This window comes from Ascaphus truei, chromosome 9 (assembly GCF_040206685.1).
Source record: "Ascaphus truei isolate aAscTru1 chromosome 9, aAscTru1.hap1, whole genome shotgun sequence".
Taxonomy (NCBI): Eukaryota; Metazoa; Chordata; class Amphibia; order Anura; family Ascaphidae; genus Ascaphus; species Ascaphus truei.
Genome location: NC_134491.1, coordinates 47,188,652 through 47,206,648, shown reverse-complemented (window position 1 = coordinate 47,206,648; position 17,997 = coordinate 47,188,652). Strand labels below are relative to the sequence as shown.

The 17,997-nt window shown below is 49.4% G+C and overlaps 1 protein-coding gene across 2 annotated transcripts in view; it reads right to left on the bottom strand.

Annotated features, from left to right (window-relative positions):
- Window positions 1–11,291, bottom strand: part of STON2 (stonin 2) — an 85,492-nt gene extending 74,201 nt beyond the window's left edge. Inside the window, exon 1 of one of the 2 annotated variants that reach the window (XM_075614616.1) lies at window positions 11,234–11,291. The gene's annotated coding sequence lies outside the window, so the exon portion shown is untranslated. The remainder of the gene's footprint in view (window positions 1–11,233) is intronic. The other variant, XM_075614621.1, reaches the window with a different exon arrangement.
- Between the last annotated feature and the right edge of the window lie 6,706 nt (window positions 11,292–17,997).

The following is a 17,997-nucleotide window of genomic DNA, read 5'->3' as shown; positions in this document are numbered from 1 at the left end:
CTCTATCTGCGTCTCTCGTACCTGGGGGCTGGGGCAGTGCAGGCTGGGCTCAGTCTCTCAGACCTGGTCAGGGTGCTGGGGCAGTGCAGGCTGGGCTCAGTCTCTCAGACCTGGTCAGGGGGCTGGGTCCGTGCAGGCTGGGCTCAGTCTCTCAGACCTGGTCAGGGTGCTGGGGCAGTGCAGGCTGGGCTCAGTCTCTCAGACCTGGTCAGGGGGCTGGGTCCGTGCAGGCTGGGCTCAGTCTCTCAGACCTGGTCAGGGGGCTGGGGCAGTGCAGGCTGGGCTCAGTCTCTCAGACCTGGTCAGGGGGCTGGGTCGGTGCAGGCTGGGCTCAGTCTCTCAGACCTGGTCAGGGGGCTGGGGCAGTGCAGGCTGGGCTCAGTCTCTCAGACCTGGTCAGGGGACTGGGTCCGTGCAGGCTGGGCTCAGTCTCTCAGACCTGGTCAGGGTGCTGGGTCCGTGCAGGCTGGGCTCAGTCTCTCAGACCTGGTCAGGGGGCTGGGTCGGTGCAGGCTGGGCTCAGTCTCTCAGACCTGTTCAGGGGGCTGGGGCAGTGCAGGCTGGGCTCAGTCTCTCAGACCTGGTCAGGGGGCTGGGTCAGTGCAGGCTGGGCTCAGTCTCTCAGACCTGGTCAGGGTGCTGGGTCCGTGCAGGCTGGGCTCAGTCTCTCAGACCTGGTCAGGGGGCTGGGCTCAGTCTCTCAGACCTGGTCAGGGTGCTGGGTGGGTGCAGGCTGGGCTCAGTCTCTCAGACCTGGTCAGGGTGCAGGCTGGGCTCAGTCTCTCAGACCTGGTCAGGGGGCTGGGTCCGTGCAGGCAGGGCTCAGTCTCTCAGACCTGGTCAGGGGGCTGGGTGGGTGCAGGCTGGGCTCAGTCTCTCAGACCTGGTCAGGGGGCTGGGTCCGTGCAGGCTGGGCTCAGTCTCTCAGACCTGGTCAGGGGGCTGGGTCCGTGCAGGCTGGGCTCAGTCTCTCAGACCTGGTCAGGGCGCTGGGTCCGTGCAGGCTGGGCTCAGTCTCTCAGACCTGGTCAGGGTGCTGGGTCCATGCAGGCTGGGATCCGTTTCAGACCTGGTCAGGGTGCTGGGTCAGTGCAGGCTGGGCTCAGTCTCTCAGACCTGGTCAGGGTGCTGGGTCCGTGCAGGCTGGGCTCAGTCTCTCAGACCTGGTCAGGGGGCTGGGTCCGTGCAGGCTGGGCTCAGTCTCTCAGACCTGGTCAGGGGGCTGGGTCCGTGCAGGCTGGGCTCAGTCTCTCAGACCTGGTCAGGGGGCTGGGTCCGTGCAGGCTGGGCTCAGTCTCTCAGACCTGGTCAGGGCGTTGGGTCGGTGCAGGCTGGGATCAGTTTCAGACCTGGTCAGGGTGCTGGGGCAGTGCAGGCTGGGCTCAGTATCTCAGACCTGGTCAGGGGGCTGGGTCAGTGCAGGCTGGGCTCAGTCTCTCAGACCTGGTCAGGGGGCTGGGTCCGTGCAGGCTGGGATGAGTCTCTCAGACCTGGTCAGGGTGCTGGGTGGGTGCAGGCTGGGCTCAGTCTCTCAGACCTGGTCAGGGTGCTGGGTCGGTGCAGGCTTGGGGTGGATATGCAGACAGAATAATGATAGGAACTTTTATGGTATAAACAAGAGATTTATTCACAGCTGTAATAATGCTGCCATAGAACAGGCAGACTTCACGTCAGACATTAACGGGTGTCAAACAATATGGTTACTCTGCGCTTCTTCCCCCTCAGCGCTCACTCCTGCGTTCGGGAGGGACTTACGCTGGTTTCCCTTAGTATGAGTAACATTGCCAATCTCCGACATCGCTTCAATAACCCCCCCATCTCCTGCGGATCCTTTCTGGGGGACACTATTCCCTGGGATCAATAATAATCACTTTCCCATTTGATTCAGATCGAGAGTTTACTGAGGAGCACATTCTCACTCCTCTCCCTGCTGAGCACACGCTCACTCCTCTCCCTGCTGAGCACACGCTCACTCCTCTCCCTGCTGAGCACACGCTCACTCCTCTCCCTGCTGAGCATATTCTCACTCTCCCTGCTGAGCACACGCTCACACCTCTCCCTGCTGAGCACACACTCATTCCTCTCCCTGCTGAGCACACGCTCACTCCTGTCCCTGCTGAGCACACGCTCACTCAACTCCCTGCTGAGCACACGCTCACTCCTCTCCCTGCTGAGCACACGCTCACTCCTCTCTCTGCTGAGCACACGCTCACTCCTCTCCCTTCTGAGCACACGCTCACTCCTCTCCCTGCTGGGCACACGCTCACTCCTCTCCCTGCTGGGCACACACCCACTCCTCTCCCTGCTGGGCACACGCTCACTCCTCTCCCTGCTGAGCACACGCTCACTCCTCTCCCTGCTGAGCACACGCTCACTCCTCTTCCTGCTGAGCACACGCTCACTCCTCTTCCTGCTGAGCACACGCTCACTCCTGCTGAGCACATGCTCACTATCTGCGGCCATTACTACGGGCGCTATCTATATGGGGCACGTTCCTTAACTGAAAACAATAAGTGGTGACAGGACATCCTCACTACACATAACTATACATATAACTAACTATGCACACACACACATGCACACACACACACGCACACGCACAAACTGAGGCTTCAGTCTGAACTGGACAAAAGTGACTCAACCCCTCCACCGTACACAGTACCGCAATGTGTACAGTTTTTGTCACTTTTTTCCCACCATAACTTCTATAATGTGTGGTTGAAATCTATTCCAACTTCACATTGCAAAGACAGTATAACCAGCCTCACACTGAGACCCAAAGGGTTGAAAAGCTGTCTGTGAGCAGGGTTACTGGCTCTGCACTTCTTTAACCCAGGCTGTGCTGAAAAACTGTGTAATGCGTCAGGCAGAAGCTTATAGGGGAACCGTGCTAAAATGAATGAATAGTAAAGGTGACACTGCGTGCTCGTTTGCATGCCATTACCCAGAATCCCTGGCTGCAGTGGAAGCACTGTGTGCTAAGTGATAATGGGGAAGGGCAGGGTTGCAGGCCTGTCTGAGATGTGAATGTGCTCACTCGCGGGGTTTTTATTGCGCTGTACACTGCACGGTGGAGAGTTTGTCAGTTTTGTATCCGCCATACCTTATATAAGGTGTCAGAGGAAAGAGAATAGCGCAGTTTGTGTGAAAAATAAGGTTGTGAGCACAATGTAATGTACATTCAGGAAAGAGAAGGAATTAAAACATGGAAAGAATTGTGGGAAGGCGACATGCATGTAATGTTTGCATTTCTTGTGATTACCTGCACACGTAAAATGCTGATATAATATTGTATTGTTATGACAGTTTTTTAATAAAATCAATAAAAAGCCGTAGTGCAGCTGTTCTCTTCCTTGCTATACGTCACAGGGGGGCCTGTCAGAGTTCCCAGGAGAAGGGGCTACCCATGCGGGGACCCCCTGCTTCCCGAGACACTTAACCCCCCGAAGGGGCTGCCGGGATCTCTCTGCTTTCCAAGCTCCCGAGTCACATGGGCCAATAGGAAGCCACACCAGATGACATCACAGCTTCCTATTGGCCCGCAGATCACGGCAGCTTTGAAAAGCGGCCTTTGCCAGTGGAGAGGCTACCGGCACTTCCTACGGAGGTCTGTATCTCCAGAAGCAGGGGGTCCCCGAAGTTAAAACTAATGGGGTTCAGCTCTTGAAACTCCCCTGATTCAATCCTATGCTATAAAAAGGAAAAATTAGCAAAAATAATAATAATAATCTCTTGCTCGGATTGCCGCTTTAAAAAAACTAAAGTCCCCCTCAGACTGGGCAGATTTGTTTTTTTATGTTGACACAACAACAATATGGAGTTACAAACAGACACACAATTTGATAGTTTAGGACCAACGTGGAGGAGGGACGAAGTCCCAGGTGGAGGAGGGACGAAGTCCCAGGTGGAGGAGGGACGAAGTCCCAGGTGGAGGAGGGACGAAGTCCCAGGTGGAGGAGGGACAAAGTCCCAGGTGGAGGAGGGACGAAGTCCCAGGTGGAGGAGGGACAAAGTCCCAGGTGGAGGAGGGACAAAGTCCCAGGTGGAGGAGGGACGAAGTCCCATGTGGAGGAGGGACGAAGTCCCAGGTGGAGGAGGGACGAAGTCCCAGGTGGAGGAGGGACGAAGTCCCAGGTGGAGGAGGGACGAAGTCCCAGGTGGAGGAGGGACGAAGTCCCAGGTGGAGGAGGGACGAAGTCCCAGGTGGAGGAGGGACGAAGTCCCACGTGGAGGAGGGACGAAGTCCCAGGTGGAGGAGGGACGAAGTCCAAGGTGGAGGAGGGACGAAGTCCTACGTGGATGAGGGACGAAGTCCCAGGTGGAGGAGGGACGAAGTCCCAGGTGGAGGAGGGACGAAGTCTCAGGTGGAGGAGGGACGAAGTCACACGTGGAGGAGGGACGAAGTCCCAGGTGGAGGAGGGACGAAGTCACACGTGGAGGAGGGACGAAGTCCCACGTGGAGGAGGGACGAAGTCCCAGGTGGAGGAGGGACGAAGTCCCAGGTGGAGGAGGGACGAAGTCTCAGGTTGAGGAGGGACGAAGTCCCACGTGGATGAGGGACGAAGTCCCAGGTGGAGGAGGGACGAAGTCCCAGGTGGAGACAAAAAGATGTTGAAAGACAGAATCTTTGTAAAAACCTTCCCCCCCTCCCCCTCCCAACAGGAAAAGGGGTTTAAATATAGACAGGGGAAAGAGGAAGAGGACTGGCACGCAAAAAGATGATGAAAGCTGATTTAATTGGTAATATGCCGGTATCTAGAGGGGTCTTTAACCTATCGAATATACAATTACATCATGAACAGTTGACATTACTAACAAAGAGCCGTGGTTCCCCCCCCTCCCCCCGCGGTCTTAATAGATTCCAACTATTTATACATTTACAAATATACACCAGAATGTGACTCTTAAGAGACATTTTTTTAAGCAGGACATGAGAATAAATACTGACACTCTGTTATTGCTGTCATTAATCTCATAAAACTATCACACGTTTCTTAAACGCAAGTCTACGTTTTTTTTTCTAGTAGGCCTGGAGTTTGGTGGAGTTTGGTGGATCTCTGTTCTAGAAAGATCATGTGTAGGAATCGTTTTACGATGGGAGAACTGACGGTTCTCAAGGAGTTCATTGAACAAGAGCCCTTATTAATAAAACAAGCAGACAGGGGTGGAGGGGCGCAAGATAAAACGGGTGAGATAAAGGTGGCTAACAGATTACTGCCGGACGCCACCTCCTACCAAACAGATTACTGCCGGACGCCACCTCCTACCAAACAGATTACTGCCGGACGCCACCTCCTACCAAACAGATTACTGCCGGACGCCACCTCCTACCAAACAGATTACTGCCGGACGCCACCTCCTACCAAACAGATTACTGCCGGACGCCACCTCCTACCAAACAGATTACTGCAGGACGCCACCTCCTACCAAACAGATTACTGCAGGACGCCACCTACTACCAAAGAGATTACTGCCGGACGCCACCTCCTACCAAATAGATTACTGCCGGACGCCACCTCCTACCAAACAGATTACTGCAGGACGCCACCCCCTACCAAAAAGATTACTGCAGGACGCCACCCCCTACCAAACAGATTACTGCAGGACGCCACCCCCTACCAAACAGATTACAGCAGGACGCCACCTCCTACCAAACAGATTACTGCCGGACGCCACCTCCTACCAAACAGATTACTGCGGGACACCACCCCCTACCAAACAGATTACTGCAGGACGCCACCCCCTACCAAACAGATTACTGCAGGACGCCACCTCCTACCAAACAGATTACTGCAGGACGCCACCCCCTACCAAAAAGATTACTGCAGGACGCCACCCCCTACCAAACAGATTACTGCAGGACGCCACCCCCTACCAAAAAGATTACTGCAGGACGCCACCCCCTACCAAACAGATTACTGCAGGACGCCACCCCCTACCAAACAGATTACTGCAGGACACCACCCCCTATCAAACAGATTACTGCAGGACGCCACCTCCTACCGAACAGATTACTGCAGGACGCCACCCCCTACCAAACAGATTACTGCGGGACGCCACCCCCTACCAAACAGATTACTGCAGGACGCCACCTCCTACCAAACAGATTACTGCAGGACGCCACCCCCTACCAAACAGATTACTGCGGGACGCCACCCCCTACCAAACAGATTACTGCAGGACGCCACCTCCTACCAAACAGATTACTGCAGGACGCCACCTCCTACCAAACAGATTACTCCAGGACGCCACCTCCTACCAAACACATTACTGCAGGACGCCACCTCCTACCAAACAGATTACTGCAGGACGCCACCTCCTACCAAACAGATTACAGCAGGACGCCAGCCCCTTCCAGATTACTGCAGGACGCCACCCCCTACCAAACAGATTACTGCAGGACGCCACCCCCTACCAAACAGATTACTGCAGGACACCACCTCCTACCAAACAGATTACTGAAGGATGCCACCCCCTACCAAACAGATTATTGCAGGACGCCACCTCCTACCAAACTCTTAATTCAAACCCCACCTCTAATTTTCTGAAATAAACAAGTCTCTTTTAGATTTGGGTTTAAGTAATTAAATATTAAATTCTAATGAACATCAATTTCTATTTTGTGAGAACCTAAAAATCCCCATATTCTATCACCTGCCAAAATTACATGAAACACTAATAGATCCCCCTGGACGTTCGATTATATCAGTTGACGGCAAACCTATCTTGCTATGTTGATCTGCTTTTACAGAGATATGTAGGAGAGCTGAAATCACACATTAAGGACACATCAAGGACACTATCCACGTTTTTAACTTTATTCAAGAGATGGATTGGAGTCCGGGTTACAGATGGTCAACCTGTGACGTCCAATCTCTCTATATCAGCATCCACCATGAAAGGGGCTTAAAAGCGATAGAGTTTTCTTAGCAGACTGACTGATTTTACACGTACAATTTTAATTAAATGGAATTAATTTTATACTTACACAATTATTTTTTATTTCAACAGCAGTTTTATTTGCAGATTAAAGGCACAGGTACAAAATGTCCCCCCCCCCCCCCCCCCAGCTACGCAAAACTCTTTATGGGTAGCTGGGAGGAACACCATCCAACTGCCACTTTAACCATAAAATTGTGCCTTAGAGAAGATTTATTGATGACATTTTAATAGTGTGGGATGGTGAGGAAAACATTATTGAAGATTTTATGTCATATTTGAACAACAATGGTTGGAACCTCATCTTTAATACTAAGAATATTGACAGGACCATAGATTTCCCAGACCTAGTCTTGGAAATGGATGAATTGGGACACGCCAACTCCAAAACTTATATGTATGACGTGTCAGACATATAATATAGACAATAAGATAAAAGTCACTGGGCAGAAATATGTATTGAAGCATTTTACCAGCTGCTTGACTACGCGTGTGGTCTATATGTTGGGGTGCCCTGGCGGCACTCAATATACAGGCTGGACAAAGAGAGCATTTAAAGCTAGACTGCAGGAACATATCAAGAATATACTGTAAATGTTGGATTTCTTCTACATGTGTGTGTCGACACTTCTCTACTCAACATACATGTGGTTCCATGGGGTTAAAAGCTAAAGCAATCAAACTTATGACAATGGGTATTAGAGGGGGAGATAGATTGAGTTGCTTATCTAAGAGAGAGACTTTTTGGATGCAGAGTATGGTACCCTTTGGTTTTAATGAGGATATTGATTTAATTCCCTTTATAAAAGACTAGTATCTCTCCTTTAAGCTGTTAATGTAGACACTATTTAACATTGTGCATGCCACCTTGACCATTGAGTCAGATACATATATTGGCTAAACATATCAGTATATGTTCATTACCTCTCCCTGTTAAAATGAGAATTTCTCTTTCTGCTTCTCTTTTCTATGCTGTGAGACGTAGTATTGTATCTTTCTATTTATTCTGTGCAGACATTCTAAACATACATCACAAAGCGGAGTTATTCCACGAAACGCGTAGGGCATCCTGGGACATTTTGCTCCATTTGAAACTTTCAATCACGCTGGTGACTTTTCCCTGGATTGATTCATACCAGCTGTGACTAGAACTTTCGCTTGCTGATCCAAGCTGAGGTTCTGAGAGTCCGAGCGTTTCTCTGTGACAGATTCCCATGAAACATGGAGCCCCCCTGGGCTGTGCTATCCAGCTTTTCCCACAGAACGTTACAGACGGACGCGCCTGATGTGAGTCACACCGGAGGGATATGGATCAATGCAGAGTCCCTGATTGGGCGGATATAACCTTAAAGAATGTTCTTCCTGTAGGGGCATTGTTGCCTTTTCTGTTTTTATACTTTTAACGTAACATTTCATACACTATTGCGCGCCCCTGCGCTTGTCTCCAGCGGCGGGCCGCCCCTAGGCACTTGATGGTGGCGTACGCCTCCTTGTTGCCCCCCTCCTTCTCCTTCCGAATCGCAGCGTCAAATTACGCCACGGACGGCACCAACGTGATGGCGCACGGCGTTGCGTTGCCATGGTAACGCAACGTCATGATGTCACCTAACGACGCGGCTTCCCGTTGCCATGGCAACGAGATGCGGTGGGATGTCATGAACGTGTCGTCCGCGGCGTCATTTGACACTGCGATTTTGGAAGGAGGAGGGCGGCAGCAAGGAGGCGGCCCCCACAGGTAAGTGCCTTCCCATCAGGCCCGACAGGCTTTCAGGCCTATCTGTAGCAGACATTCATGTCGCCCCCAAGTTTTGCCGTCCCAGGCCTCGGCCTATCGAGCCTAATGAGAAATCCACCCCTTCTTGTCTCTCTCTTTTCATTACACAATCTGATCCACCTCTAATCTGTGTGTCATGTAGCGTCTCCATAACTCCTTCTATTAACACTGCCGTATTAGCAGGGCACACACAGCGCAACACTGGAACACAGACCTTGATGCAAAGAAACGCAGGATGAAATGGACGCAATTTGCGCCGGTTTTGCCTTGATCTCATGCTGTGCGTGTGGCCAGAATGCCTGTTGTTTTTTTTCACAGTTACTTTGAAAGCCGTTACCATGGAATCCGCAGAATGCCGGTATTCCTGCCGCCCACCGCTTCAATAAATCTGCTTTACCCTTAGGTCTTGAGTGAATACGTCACAGGGGCATCATTAACCCTCTCGCTGCTGGAAGCTGGGAAAGTCTGGGGGCGCTACGTCTTACGTGAGAATAGGGTAACTTGTGCATGGGGTTCCTACAAGTGGGATGTGACTTCAAGGAATCCCGGGAAAGAAACTTCCTTTTTATTGCACAATCCGCCGCTCCCATCACCCCGAATTATAACTGGACGTCGCAGCAACAAAAAAAAAGATGGCGGGAGAGAAATGCATATCTGGCCCAAAGTGACCTTCCCTATTCCCATGTCCATGAATTCTTCCTGACATTCAGCGAGTCTCGCACACTTGTTTTCATCAGCGCTCTGAGAGATTCTTTGTAGCGACCCTCCCAGAAACCAGCCCTTTCCCTTTAACATGTCCTGTTTGTTCAGAATACCGGAATGACATTTGGGTTGTTGGCTCTTTACAGTGACAGACAGAGCAGCAGTTGGGTCCTGTGTTATGGAGGGAGCAGCTGCGGCCAGGGCAGAGTTCGCCGTTGCCTGGCACACACACCGGGCATGGGATGTGGGTTATATGGGAGTGTTTTATTTCCCCCTTTTATCAGCTGTGATATTGACATTATTACTGGAGGTGGTTATTGCGATTCTGGCTGCTAGGCATATACATTCCATTCGGACTGGTCAGACCTGGTGCTGTTATACTCCATATCTCATCCTGTGACTCACCTTTTAACCAGTTACTAAGTAGCAAAGGTAACCCTCACACTGCTGGAGCAGCCCATTCATCCTGCATGCACACATATATAACCGGAGCCTTTATTGCATCATGACATTCTCAAGTCCATTTCAATTTAGGACAAGTACTAAATCATAATTGTATTATTTCGGCTATTTTAAGGATCTTACAAATGTCCGGCGGCCTAATGGGTTTAAAGTCCTGGTGACTTTGGAATCATTGCAGCATTCTTCCTACAGGAATGAGACCAGCTCAAACTGTATTTATATTAATATTACTTATTGTACAGTTAATATTACTCTTTGCCTGGTAAACTTCTGAGCTTAAATTAAAAGTCTAATTAAACTGTTAAATACACCCCAAATTACCAGATACACATAAAAAATATCTGGGGAGATGTTATATGGGTGAGTGCTTTCACTTTACTGCAACGTGTTGCTTAGTGGGACCGCTGAGCATCATGTCATTTTCATTTGAAGAAATCGTCCCCACCCGCTGATATTCTGTATTCTTTCTTGTGTCGCCAATCTCTTAAAAAAGTGTATCTATCCAGTTGGGCGTGTGAAGTCATACTCACTGTAGCTTTATATTGCCGCATTCTCCTTTTCCCAGGCACCCTGGGCATGAGGATACTGTTAAGTAATCTTAAGCAGAGATGTTACCGTATATTTGTACTTTCCCACACATTTCACAAAAGTGAACAGCCCTGCCGGCCGTAACCAGCTATAGGACCAAATCCTGACCAGGCCCTGTGCTAAAAAAGCTACCAGGATCGTTAGCCTAAGGGTTAAAACACCCCCCAAAACACGCATGTACTGGGCACCGATACAATATTATTACAGTCGGACCGAAGACAGCTTCCCCTAAAAATATATTGATTGATTAATTAGGAACTTTTGTAATTCGGTCCCAAGCAAACATTACACTTTCATCTAAATTTAATGTCACTTATAAGGCTCGTGCTGCTGCCAAATATTGTGAAGAAACTTTCAACACCGCTGAGAATTCCCTATACCCCTGGCTTTGTCATATCACAATAAGGTACGGAAGAGTTGGGCTCCAATGTATACCAGTAATAAGGCACCCCAGGAGATGTGACACCACCAGGCAATGTAACTCACAAAGAGACATGACTTATAATTCCTGTATTTCCAATGCAATAAAAGGACCCAATACTGGGATTATCATGAGGTTATCAGCTTTTTTTTGGCACTGGGCATATTCCATGTGATCTCAGGTAAGGCAATAAGGCACTCAGGAGTTGGGTCACCATCAGACAGAATGAGTCTGTATCACCACTTCCTAGGGAAGCTTCTCCTGCTAGATGTCTTGTGATAGCATTTTACATAGAGACAGATACTCCAGGTTCTAGGGATTGCACCGTTTAGGTGCCTGCACCTTACCTGGCGCTGTGCACAGGACGTTCCCCTCTGGCGTGACACCCAGCAAGTGACTGCAGAGACACAGCCAGCAGCTGTGTGTGCTAGGAACCGCCCCCTCCTTCCTTCCCGCCTGCTGATTGGCCGCCCTGGAACATCTGGACAGCAGGGCTGGTGTTTTTAACTCTTCATCATTCTTCATGTCCAGAGGGGGTTTGAGGCATTGTGAATTCCCACAGTTTTCTATTTACTGTAGGAACAGCTGATCAGCCAGTGCAGAAAGATGACAAGTGTGTGTGTGTGTGTGTGTGTGTGTGTGTGTGTGTGTGTGTGTGTGTGTGTGTGTGTGTGTGTGTGTGTGTGCGCGCGTTGTGCCAAGGAATCCTATTTGTTTATGGATAAATGTGTCTGTTAATATTCCAATGTGCTGCGTACCGCGCCCTATACTGTAATTGTGACGCGCTTTGATTCCCGTTGGGAGAAAAGCGCTATATGAAATAAAATGTATTATTATTAAATGCAGTGGGTTAATAGCAATGCCTGACACAGACACGGGGACTCCCTACCCAGTAGAGAGGAAATGTGGATCAAAGACCTTATTTGGTGCATGACTTTGTTAGAAATAAAGGGAACTGGCAGAATTAGGCCCAGATCTGCCAAACGGTGCTAAGCTTTAGCATTCATATGAATGAGAGTAAAGGCGTGCTAAAGGTTAGCACGCTTTTGTGACCCTGGGCTCAAGTGGGCTAATCTGCTATCCATTTGTGTGCGTGTCACACGATCACCTCACACTTTTATCTCCATGTCGCATTGTAATACTGCGATCCGGAACTCTCCGTATTATCCGTGTTATCACGTGTATGGCGTTTGTATTTTATCGCAGCGTTTTTTTTTACCACAGTAATATTTCACAAAGGTAAGCTCTTTATTCCTAAGGAACAGGAGTGGGCAACAAGAATTACAAGGTAAGAGAAATGGCTACCGCTCACCTTTAATTGTCCTACTATATACATGTGCTGGTATATGAGAAATAGGGTGCATACGGGAAGAAAATATTCTAGAGTACGGTGAAAGGTCACAGCAGTGGCCTAAAAGAATCCTATTTGCACTCGCTAAATTTAGCGAGTGCAAATAGGATTCTTTTAGGCCACTGCTGTGACCTTTCACCGTACTCTGTGGGCAACAAGAAGCCAGTCCCCTTTCTTTTTAGGTCTCTAAATACATAAATGAAGGGGAGGTGGTCTGATACATTGGAGCAGCCTGCACAATCAGGCCTGCAAGAGGTGATCGCTGAGGTCTTGTAGTGTAACTGAATGCTGCCACCTCCTGGGAGAACAGGGGAAGTATATTTGCTGCTCCAACCCGGTTGCATGAATGAATCCTACAGTCATACACATGGTCTGTAGTATGGAGCATCAATACACTAGTACAGGCTGCACAGCTGGTATCCTGTGTGTGCCTCGCACGAGCTCTCCCAGCACTACTGGCCTCTACTGTGCAAACACAAAATGACTATAGGAAAGTGAGATCGCGTCATGGTACTGGTGATAACCGCACTTCAGTGGATACATTATAATCTGGGTTAGGATTCTAGTTGCACAATAGTGCCTGGTTTTTGGGTGTCTACCAGGGTACGAGGTTTCACTCTGTAGGATTCTAAGAGCAACCCTATGTTTATGTGTGTGTATATATATATATATGTAGCCCCGAGGTAAAATTTGGCTCCCTGACCTCCCTCCGCGAGTGCCGTGTGGTAGCGGGTGCCGCCGGAGGCTGCGGTGGACCCGCCGGCACTTCGCGAGGGTGGGGGCCAGTGCAGGGAGCAGCGCGAGGTATAGCGGTGCAGGCCGGTTGCCGGGGACGCGATCGGGCCTTCGCTAGGGCCGCGATCGCGTTGCCACCGGCCTGGCTTGTGAAGGAGAGGGCGCCGCCATTGCGCGTTAGCTCGCGCATGCGCAGTAGGCAGAAAGTGCAGGGAAGGCTCCAGACAGGTCGCGCATGCGCAGGTAGGATCCCCAGAGCTAGGGAGAGATCGCGCGAGGGCAGGCATAGGGAGACAGAGGTCAGGTGCTCCCTTGCGGCCAATAGGGCTGGAGGAAGCTCAGCCCGGGAATATAGATACATTTCCCGGGCTTTGCAGAGTCAGTCAGGAAGAGGCAGAGGAAGGAGTAGGAAGGGTGCAGGGAGTGAGTGGCTCCGGCACCAGGTAAGGGTTCTCCTTAGGTCCCCAGGCAGGCCCCAATTCCCGGTAAGGGCAGGGGGTAACTGAAGAGGGACGGCCTTAGATAAGGAGGTGACCCTTAGGTGTGGAAGGTGCAGTTTGGCAGTGCCACAGCGGATAGGGCTGTGCGCACTGGCAAATAGGCACAGCGTGCAAGCAGTGGATTTGCTGTGGGTTCCAGTCAGGTGGCTGTGTGTGTGCAGCTGTGTGTGTGTGTCGCTGCATGTGCTGGGCGCAGTGTGTGCAGCGTGTGTGAAGTCTGCAGGCTGACGGTGTGAGCGGTGTGTCAGCTGCAGGCGCTGTTAGTATCAGTAGAGTTACAGATAGGACTGGGTAGCTAGGGGAAGGGGGGCAGGTTATTGATCCACAGGCCCTAGGAGTTTTCCCCAAGCCATCCCAGGTTGCGGTTCATCAGGGACAGGCCCTAGGTTAGGGTTCCTGTCCTGATAGGGTTAGTTAGGGATAGCGGCGGTTGCTGTTCCCATGCGGTTGGTGTTACCGAGAGACGGTTGAGTTCCCGTGGAGCGGTGGGACCCTCGTTGGGGTCCACGGCAGAAGTACCTGGATAGGATCAGACGGACGTCTGACCCTTTGAGAAGTGTGTTGCGGTCCCGAGCATCGGAGTGCTCGGAAGGTACTTCAGTATTATAAGTGCACCAACAGGCCTATTCACATAGTGACTGCGCAGTCACCCACGACCTCCGTAGGAGTACGGGACATTGGGTGTGGGGGATCACAGGACACTGGGTGGGAACACCAGACATTGGGCTGAGGTGATGCGGATAGAGCATCAGGTTATGTTATGTTATGTTATGTGATGTGTGACATGTCGTGTTAGTAAAGTGTTAGTATTTTATCTATGAGTGTTATTGTATTTCTTACCCAGGGCTATCTTTCATAACGGGGATCCTGGGTAAGTGGAGGCGCTGCACCAGGTAATGGTAAGGTTTCCCCAGGCTCCCAGCTAGCGGAGGCTCAGATCTCCTGGAGCCACAGGTGTGATACAGTTGCCAGTAGTCCCTTAGAGCAGGTGTGTTGAGGGGAAAGGAACCGGTTAGACCACGAGGGGCCAATGTGAGATTGGGTGGGTCCGGCGGTTCACAAAAAGGGCTACATATATATATATATATATATATATATATATATCGCCGAACACAAAAAATCTACTCGCCACCTAGTACCACACGTGTGCTGCTTGGGCCAATAGGAGCTCGCCACGATGTTAAATCCACTCGCCCGGGGCGTGCAAATGTATAGGTTTGTCAAACACTGTATATATATATATATATATATATATATATATAAAAGTTATGGTGTATATATATACTTAGTTAAGTTATGGTGAGTAAAGAAAGTGACAAAAACCCTCCACAGCAAAGCATATACAGTAGCAAATGGAAATATTACTGTGTGCTCATCTGCATGTCTTATACAGGTCTGCAACCCGCCTTTCACCATTATCGCCCAGCACTTCCACGGCCACGCTGGGAACAAGGATCTCTCCGTTCCGGATGACCGGAGTGGGGGGGGGGGTCGGAAGCTGACGACGTGGTAGCTCCGGATAAACCATCGGGCAACTTTCTCCTGACAGGGCATTTAAGACCAGGGCGTGGGGGACAGTCTTGTGACATATTTCAAAGGTAGTTTCCAGCAAGAGCATCTTATACCCAGGGGAGTCTTTGTCATGTCTGTGATCTACACACTTGGCGGTGGCCAGGCCTGGTGACTTCTGTATTTGGTTAGATACTGAGAGTACCGGAGTAAGGCTGGGGACTCAGCTCACCGCCACCACGTGTCGCGGTGACACTTGACATCGCAAGGCCCACTCGCGGACCTCTTGCCTTGAGGGTATAGACATTTTTAGCAATAATTTGTTAATCTACTTGGGCACCCCAGGTCTGAGATCTCAGCAGCGCCTCCAAATGTAACCCTCTTTCCTGCTGATCTAGAAAGGCTACTAATGCTGTATATACCTGCTGGCTCAGCAAGATCTGGGCCTCCGCTAACTGGGAGCCTGTGATAACAATATGTACTTGGCAGCGCCTCCACTTACCCAGGATCCCCAATAAGTAAGATTTCCCTGGGCAAGAATAATGATAATAATCCACAACGTTGTAACCTTTTACTATTACGTGAATGCAAAACATGAACATACACATATCACACATATAACCACAGTGCATACATATATAGCAACTCAATAGTCAGATACCACACTCCACCCTGGAGTAATGTCCCCTTCTCCACCACCGCGTGTACCCCACACCGTGTCCAATGTACTGGACCAGTCCCTTGGTCACTCAACCCCAGTGCCCCCAAAGAACCCTCCCCCAAGGCGGGATCAGCGCCTGCAGGTACCGGTGTTGGTCCACTTTAGATGGCTAATGGAGTCTAGCATGTCCCAAAAGGTGGGAAAGCGGCACGCCACAGAGGGCGTCCGGAAAGAGTAGGCACTTACGGAAGTACAAGATTCGTGAATAAAGACTGTTACACAGCACAGCGTTGTTGGATGTGAATGATGTGCCCCCGTGCCTGGGGACATGAATAAAGACATGAATAAAGATGTATGTTGTACTACAAAACTTCCTGGCGCCCATTATTTTCCATCTTTGCTATCTCATCTCCCAGCCGCCTGAGCCCAGCACCCAGAGTCACGGTAACCATCGCGGAGAGCCACACACGCACACCGATGTGATCGCCCTAGAAGCCGGGCAGGGAGATTACATTACACATGCCGCCTTTTTATTCTAGGCAGAGTGTTACTCTTAGTGAATACGCACCTCATGATCCTTGCGATGGCTTCCTCCTGTTTAGTACACTCTATTATACGGGCGCCATTTTGGTGACTGTGATGGTGGATTACATTATGTATTTGCTCTGTATACATATACTCTGGCTGTGCCCTGTTTATAGGGGGATTTTTGACTCCCTCTGGAGGATTATTTGCTATATGTGGTGCGAGGATATGTCTGTCCATAATAACAGTAGTTTATCAGACTAATAGGAATGTAACAATGTATGTGTATGGTTATAGTTCCCAACATAATAATGTGACACTTTACCTACATTTGTACGGCATTTTCACTAACGTGTTTGAAATGGTCAGAAAATGGCAGTAGTATATTTAATTGATTAAACAAAGTAATTTAAAAAAAAATCAATTGAATTAGTATCTTAAAAAAAATAAATAAAGAATATAAACGTCCATATAATAAATTCACATTTTTATTTAATCTAGAGACCTATGCGCACTGATAATACCAACAATAATATATAATGTATATATAATGTATATATATATTGTGACAAAGTACCTTCTTGCTCTGTATCTTTTGTCCAAGGATCAGCACTTTCACACAGCCTTCCAGGTAGAGGAGACAGTCTTCTGACACAGAAGTGAAAAGCTTGGCCTGTTTATTTTGCCATAAAAATGCTACAGCAGATAACAGGAGTAAATCAAACAAACAAAACAAAAGACTTTTTCTCAGCATAACACAGCTTTTCAGCACACCCTCCTCTTGAGAGTTAAACAGCTCTGTCTTGCTCTGTTTAGAGCAACCTTTTAATCATCTCCCTGCATAATCAGCTGCTCCAGTCCTGTGAAAGCCGGGAGAGCTAGAAGTCCCTGTCTGGATTTCCCTTGGTAAATCTCCAAACCATGGAGTGGAGCAGAAACCCTGCACTAATTTAGGGCCGTAATATCCTCTTTTCACTACTGTTCCCTCATATCTGTCACATATCCTCCTCTCCAGCTCAGACCTAGTGGGGTGAGCGACCGTGCACACCAGTGAATGCATTCTTGACAATCCATCTGCATTCCCCTGTCTACTGCCTGCCCTGTGTTCCACTGAGAATTTGTAGGGTTGCAGACTGAGAAACCAGCGTGTCACTCTGCTATTTTTCTCCCTATTCTGACTAATCTAGGTTAGGGGTGCGTGGTCTGTCACCAGCCTGAATTTTCTGCCTAACATGTGGTAGTACTTAAGACTGTCTACTGCCCACTTTATTGCAAGACACTCTTTTTCAACTATGGAGTAGTTTCTTTCGTGTGGGTTAAGTTTTCTGCTTAGGTACAAGATAGGATGTTCCTCATTCTGGTTCTCTTGTGAGAGGACCGCACCAAGCCCTACGTCCAACGCATCGGTTTGCAAAATAAATTCCCTAGCAAAATTGAGGGTTACTAACACTGGTTGGGCACATATGGCTTCTTTCAACGACCTGAATGCTTGTTCTAGTTCTGGGGACCATTTTACCATTACTGGAGCTCTTGCCTTTGTCAGATCAGTTAAAGGACATGTAAGGGTAGCAAAGTTATAGATAAACCTCCGGTAATATCCAACTAGGCCAAGGAAAGTTCTCACTTGTTGCTTGGTGACTGGCCTGGGCAAATTCCTTATGGCTTCCACTTTAGCCATTTGAGGTTTCACTAACCCTCTACCAATAGAATATCTTAAATATTTGGCTTCCTCTAAGCCAATTGTACACTTCCTTGGTGTCACGGTGACTTTATGGCAGGCTGTAATTTACACACAAATATATATAAAAGATAATAATATATATTTATAAC